The 6,836-nt window shown below is 42.1% G+C and overlaps 1 pseudogene across 1 annotated transcript; it reads left to right on the top strand.

Annotated features, from left to right (window-relative positions):
- Nucleotides 1-1,540: 1,540 nt before the first annotated feature.
- Nucleotides 1,541-3,267, top strand: LOC111538051 (annotated as a pseudogene). The gene has a single exon (XR_002730194.2). The product of XR_002730194.2 is annotated as a keratin, type II cytoskeletal 8 pseudogene (transcript).
- Nucleotides 3,268-6,836: the final 3,569 nt, after the last annotated feature.

The following is a 6,836-nucleotide window of genomic DNA, read 5'->3' as shown; positions in this document are numbered from 1 at the left end:
ATCCATCTTGAGTTAATTTTTGTAAATAATGAGAGATATGGGTCTAATTTCGTTTTCTGCATATGGCAATACCATTTTGATAGCACTATTTATTAAAATTAAAGAGGCTATCCTTTTCATAATGTATGTTCTTGTCAGCTTCGTGAAGGGTCAGTTAGCTATAAATATGTGGCTTTATTTCTGGGTTCTTTATTCTGTTCCAGTGATCTATGTGTCTATTTTTATACCAGCATCATGTTGTTTTGGTTACTATGGCCTTGTAATATAATTTGAAGTGAGGTATTGTGATACCTCCAGCTTTATTCTTGCTTAGGACTGCTTTGGCTATTTGGGTTCTTTTTGTGTTCCATATACATTTTAAGACAGTTTTTTTCTAATTATGCGATAAATGAGGTTGATGTTTTAATAGGAATGCATTTAATCTGTAGATTGCTTTGGGCAGTATGGTCATTTTAATAATATTAATTTTTTCTATTAATTAACATGGGATATTTTCCGACTTCTTTTGTCATCTACAATTTATTTCATCAGTATTTTGTAGTTTTCCTTGTAGAGATCTTTTGCTTCTTTGATTAAATATATTCCTAGTTTTTCTTGTGGTTATGTAAATGGGGTTGCCTTCTGAATTTCATTATTGGCTAGATTATTATTGGTGCATAAAAACACTTCTTATTTTTGTACATTAATTTTTTATCCTGAAACTTTACTGAATTCATTCATCAAGTCCAAAAGTTTTTTGGTGGAGTCCTTAGATGTTTCTAGCTATAAGATTATATCATCGGCGAACAGGGATAATTTGACTTCCTAATTCCAATTTGGGTGCCTTTTATTTCTTTCTTTTGCCTAATTGCTTATCTAAGTACTTCCAGTACTATGTTGAGTAAGAGTGGGTGTCCTTGTCTTGTTCCAGTTCTTAGAGAAAATGCCTTCAATTTTCTCCCTTTCAGTATGATGTTAGCTGTGGTTTTGTGATATATAGCCTTTAATATCTTGAGGTATGTTCATTCTATTCCTAGTTTGTTGAGGGTATTTATTATAAATGTATGTTGAGTTTTGTCATATGCTTTTTATGCATCTATTGAGATGATCATATTGAGATGTATTACATTTGTTTATTTGCATGTGCATAACTATCCTTGCATCCGTAATATAAAACCCACTTGATTGTAGTGTATTATCTTCTTGATGTGCTATTGGATTTAGTTTGCTAGTATTTTGTTGAATATTTATGCATCTACATTTATCAGGGATATTGGTCTGGAGTTTTTTTTTTGTTGCTGTTGTTGTGTCCTTGTCTGGTTTTGGCATAGGTATCAATTGTAATCTCTCCTTTTTCGTCTCTGGTTTTGTTTATTTGGGTCTTCTCTCCTCTTTTCTTGGGTAATCTTTGCTTATTCTTTCTTCCGCTTTATTATTTTTGTCTCACTTGATTTTTTTCTAAAGATCTGTTTTTTTTTTTTTTGGAATCAACCTAAATTCTCATCAATGGTAGACTGGATAAAGAAAATGTGGTACATTCTCCGCTCCTTCTAGGTTCGGCCCACCTGCCTTCACTCCTGCCTCCACTATGTCCATCAGGGTGACCCTGAAGTCCTACAAGGTGTCCACCTCTGGCCCCTGGGCCTTCAGCAGTGGCTCCTACACCAGTGGGCCTGGTGCCCTCATCAGCTCCTCGAGCTTCTCCGGAGTGGGAAGCAGCAGCTTTTGGGGTGGCCTGGTCGGCGGCTATGGTGGGGCCAGCGGCATGGGAGCCATCACCGCAGTCACGATCAACCAGAGCCTGCTTAGCCCCCTTAACCTGGAGGTAGACCCCAACATCCAGGCCATGGGCACCCAGGAGAAGGATCAGATCAAGACCCTCAACAACAAGTTTGCCTCCTTCATAGACAAGGTATGGTTCCTGGAGCAGCAGAACAAGATGCTGGAGACCAGGTGGAGCCTCCTGCAGCAGCAGAAGGCGGCTCAAGCAACATGGACAACGTGTTCAAGAGTTACATCAACAATCTTAGGCCTCAGCTGGAGACTCTGGGCCAGGAGAAGCTGAAGCTGAAGGCGGAGCTTGGCAACATGCAGGGGCTGGTGGAGAACTTCAAGAACAAGTATGAGGATGAGATCAATAAGGGTACAGAGATGGAGAATGAATTTGTCCTCATCAAGAAGGATGTGGATGAAGCTTACATGAACAAGGTAGAGCTGGAGTCTGGCCTGGAAGGGCTGACTGATGAGATCAACTTCCTCAGGCAGCTGTATGAAGAGGAGATCCAGGAGCTGCAGTCCCAGATCTGGGGCGCATCTGTGGTGCTGTCCATGGACAACAGCCGCTCCCTGGACGTGGACAGCGTCATTGCTGAGGTCAAGGCACAGTACAAGGAGATCGCCGACTGCAGCCGGGCTGAGGCTGAGAGCATGTACCAGATCAAGTATGAGGAGCTGCAGAGCCTGGCTGGGAAGCATGGGGATGACCTGTGGTGCACCAAGACTGAGATCTTCGAGATGAACCGGAACATCAGCCGGCTCCAGGCTGAGATTGAGGGCCTCAAAGGCCAGAGGGCTTCCCTGGGGGCGGCTATTGCAGATGCCGAGCAGCGTGGAGAGCTGGCCATTAAGGATGCCAACGCCAAGTTGTCCGAGCTGGAGGCCACCCTGCAGCGGGCCAAGCAAGACATGGCACAGCAGCTGCGTGAGGACCAGGAGCTGATGAATGTCAAGCTGGCCCTGGACATCGAGATCGCCACCTACAGGAAGCTGCTGGAGGGCGAGGAGAGTCGGCTGGAGTCCGGGATGCAGAACATGAGTATTCATACGAAGACCACCAGCGGCTATGCAGGTGGTCTGAGCTCCACCTATGGGGGCCTCACAAGCCCGGGCCTCAGCTATGGCCTGGGCTCCAGTTTTGGCTCTGGTGCGGGGTCCAGCTCCTTCAGACGCACCAGCTCCTCCAGGGCCGTGGTTGTGAAGAAGATCAAGACATGCAATGGGAAGCTTGTATCCGAGTCCTCTGACCTCCTGCCCAAGGGAGCAGCTGCGGCAGCCCCTCCCAGCCTAACCCTCCTGTGCTGCCCCAGAGCCTGGGAGGGAGACCGCTACGTAGGGTACCACTGGTAACAGGAGACCCACCTGAGGGCCCTCAGCCCACCCACAGGGGAGTTTACTACGTGGGGACTCCCCTTGCCCATGCCTCCAGCTATAAAACAATTCAATTGCTTCTTTTCTTGGTCCAAAATAAAACCTCAGCTAGCTCTGCCAAAAAAAAATAAAATAAAATAAAATAAATAAATAAAAGAAAAGAAAATGTGGTACATATATACTGCAGAATACTATGCATTTACAAAAAGGAATAAAATCATGTCCTTTGCAGCAACATGGATAAAGCTGGAGGCCATTATCCTAAGCAAACTAACACAGGAACAGAAAACAAAATACTGCATATTCTCACTTTTATAAGTGGGATAAATATTGAGTACACATGGGCATGAAGAAGGGAACAAAAGACACAGGTCTACTTGAGGGTTAAGAGTGGGAGGGGAGTGAAGATTTAAAAAGCTACCTATTGGGTACTATATCTCTTACCTGGGTGACAAAATAATCCATACACTAAATGCCTATGACATGTGATTTACAAACCTGTACATGTATCCCTAAATCTAAAATAAAAGTTTTTTTTAAAAAGATCTACCTTTAACTTCTGAAAATGTTTTTTTTCTGCTTGATCTAGCCTATATCATTAAAGCTTTTTAAATAATGTATTTGCTATTTCCTTTAATAAGTTTTTCAGTTCCACAGGTTTTGTTTGGTTCTTTAAAAAAAAATCTGCCTCCTTGGTAAATTTCTTGCTCACTTCCTGGACTGATTTTCTGAGTTCTTTGTTTTTCAGATTTGTCTTGCATCTCAGTGAACTTCTTTAAAATCAATATTTTGAATTATTAACAAAAAAGAAAAATATTTTGAATTTTTTATGTAGCATACTGAGGATTCCTTTTGGGTTAGGATATAGTGCTGAAGAATTATTGTGTTTCTTTGAAGGTGTTATATCACCTTGCTTTTGCATGTTTCCTGTTTTTTTTTTTTTTTTTAACATTGATTTTTGTGCATTTGGAGCAAGAGTAGCTTCTTCTTATTTTTGAATTTACTTTTTTTTTGGAAGGGGACTGTTTTCTTAAACTTGTGACTGTAGGGACATGGTCAGTGCTTTCTGCAATGTGCTTTTCTGTTTGGTGGAAGCCTTTGATTTTGCTTCTGAGTGCATACAGTAGTGAAGATTCTGTATGATTTCTTAGGCTATAAATTGTGTTAGTCCAATCTGTGTTTTCGTTTATGTATTACAGTTTAGTTGTTTGTGGGGCTGTGGTAAAGTTGTTGGGGACTGGAATGCTAGATGTGTCCATCTTCAGGTTTTAGGGGTAGGAGTGTTGGGCTAACATGTTTATCCTTACTACCTGGAGTAGTATACGCTGGCATGTGTGTTTGCAGTTCAGGCAGGCTGTGATTGGGCCTCTTTTTGACTTTCTCTGATGTCAGTTGTTAGCAGTATATGGGATGGGACAGCAAAAAATCAACTGTAGGCTTCTGAGCAGCCTGTTCACGGGCAATGGCAGTAGCAGTGATTGTGATGTGTTCTTCAAAGTCTTGAGTGCTGTGCTTTTGTGTTAGCAGTGATTGCAGTGGACTGTATGAGCTGACCTCCAGACCAGTAGATGGCACTTACAGGCAAGATCCAGCTGTGGTGGTATTGGTATAATGTTTATGCTCATTTTTGTTCCTCAGGAAAAGTGCTTGGGCATCCCAGGTGGTAAATTGTGTTGTGGAACATCCAGAAGCCTGGATTCCATGCTCTGTCTTGTAAGGAGCATGGCAAGGCTTGGCAATGCATTGGGCAATGTTGTGCTCAGGCCCCCCAATAGTGAGTGTATACATCAGCCTTGATGAAATGCTTGGGTGAGGGACCATAGCTGCTGTATTGAGGTCTTAGCATGGGGAGGAGGGCGTGGTCCCAGCAGCCAAAGCTTTGATTGGCAGAAATAGGACTTGTGTCACCCTCATGCCTTAGTCCTGGTGAATTTCCCTTCCCCATACTGGTTGTCTCAGCCAACACAGCTATTCAGTTAATCCCAGTAGTTTGCACCATATGAGTTGCTGCCCAACCCAAAACCAAGCCTATGCAGAGGCTGTCCTCCTGCACAGGTCCCAGGGGGTGAGGTGCCTGGTTCCAGCACCAGTAGCTGGAACCCACACCATGTTCCCTTTTCAGACTTTGTTGTGGGATCCCAACTCCCACTCAAGCCACAGTTCTGCAAATGCTTCTAGAGTTTTTTATTTTTCTATTTTTTTATTTTTTTATTTTTTTTAGCAGCTAGCAGTGATACCACTGACTTCCAGGATCCCAGGACCATGTGCAATTTGTGAAGAGCTAGGATCAGGAATTACATCTTACAGTAGCTGGTTAGGTCTCAAAAAGGCATATGACATTTCCTGTGCAGTTCTCTCTTGTAGTCTCCCTTCTGCTTCCTAACTTAGATTCAGGGACTGGGTGAGTCAAGGTACTCTCCTGAGGCTGAGGCAGGTGGATCATGAGGTCAGGAGATCGAGACCATCCTGGCTAACATGGTGAAACCCCATCTCTACTAAAAATACAAAAAAAAAAAATAAAAAAATAAAAATTAGCCGGGCGTGGTGGCGGGCGCCTGTAGTCTCAGCTACTTGGGAGGCTGAGGCAGGAGAATGGCGTGAACCCTGGAGGCGGAGCTTGCAGTGAGCCGAGATTGCGCCACTGCACTCCAGCCTGGGCCACTGAGCAAGACTCTGTCTCAAAAAACAAAACAAAACAAAAATAAATAAATAAACAAATGGTAATTAATGGATTACTTTGGCAACGAAATATATACATTTGTACATAATTCTAAAGATACTAAGGGATTCTACATGAAAAGTGATATTCCCTTCTATTTTTGTGTTCTAGCTACCAGCTCCCTTCCATGAGGTAACCATTGATATCAGTTTTTTATCTTTCTAGAGATGTTCTAAGCATATAAGGGCAGCTATGTATTTCTCTCTGTTTTTAAAAAGTTATTGATTGAATGTGATAACCAGTGTTCTGCACCTTTCTTTTAAACAAAATTGTAATATGGTAGTATATTTTGGAGATTGTTTTGCTTAGGTGAAAAGGTATAAATAGATGAAAAATTGTCTAGAGCTGCCATATCTTTTCTCCAAGTTTTAAATTTTTTTCTTTTTATGCTTATTTTTGCTTTGTTTATTTTGAAACCATCTCAAACTTACAGAAAAGTTGCAAGTACAGTTCAATTGCCCTTTTTTTTCTGACCCATTTGAGAATAAGTTTCCAATCTACTGCTTCATCACCCATGGATACTTCAGGATATATTTTCTACATAAAAGGGCACATAACCATAATACAACCATCAAAATCAGAAAATTGCATTAATATTCAACCACTATGTAATTCTCAAACTTTTTTTAAGTTTTGTCAGTTGTTCCAAAATACCTTTCAGAGCAAAAGAGTCTGGTTCAGCGTTGCACTTTGCATTTGCTTGTCATGTCCTTTTAGTCTCCTTCATTTGGAGCAGTTCTTCAATTTTTCTTTGACTTTCATGACCTTTACATGTTTTGAAGGTTATGCAAGAGTTATTTCATAGATTCCCCCTCAATATGGGACATTGGTCTGATGAGTCTCATGATTAGATTCAGGTTATGTATTTTTGGCAAGGATATCCCAGAAGCAATGCTGTGTTCTTTTCTTTCTTCCTTTCCCTCCCTCCCTCCCTCCCTCCCTCCCTCCCTCCCTCCCTCCCTCCCTCCCTCCCTCCCTCCCTTCCTTCCTT

Source organism: Piliocolobus tephrosceles, chromosome 5 (assembly GCF_002776525.5).
Source record: "Piliocolobus tephrosceles isolate RC106 chromosome 5, ASM277652v3, whole genome shotgun sequence".
Taxonomy (NCBI): Eukaryota; Metazoa; Chordata; class Mammalia; order Primates; family Cercopithecidae; genus Piliocolobus; species Piliocolobus tephrosceles.
This window is presented reverse-complemented; position numbering and strand designations above follow the sequence as displayed.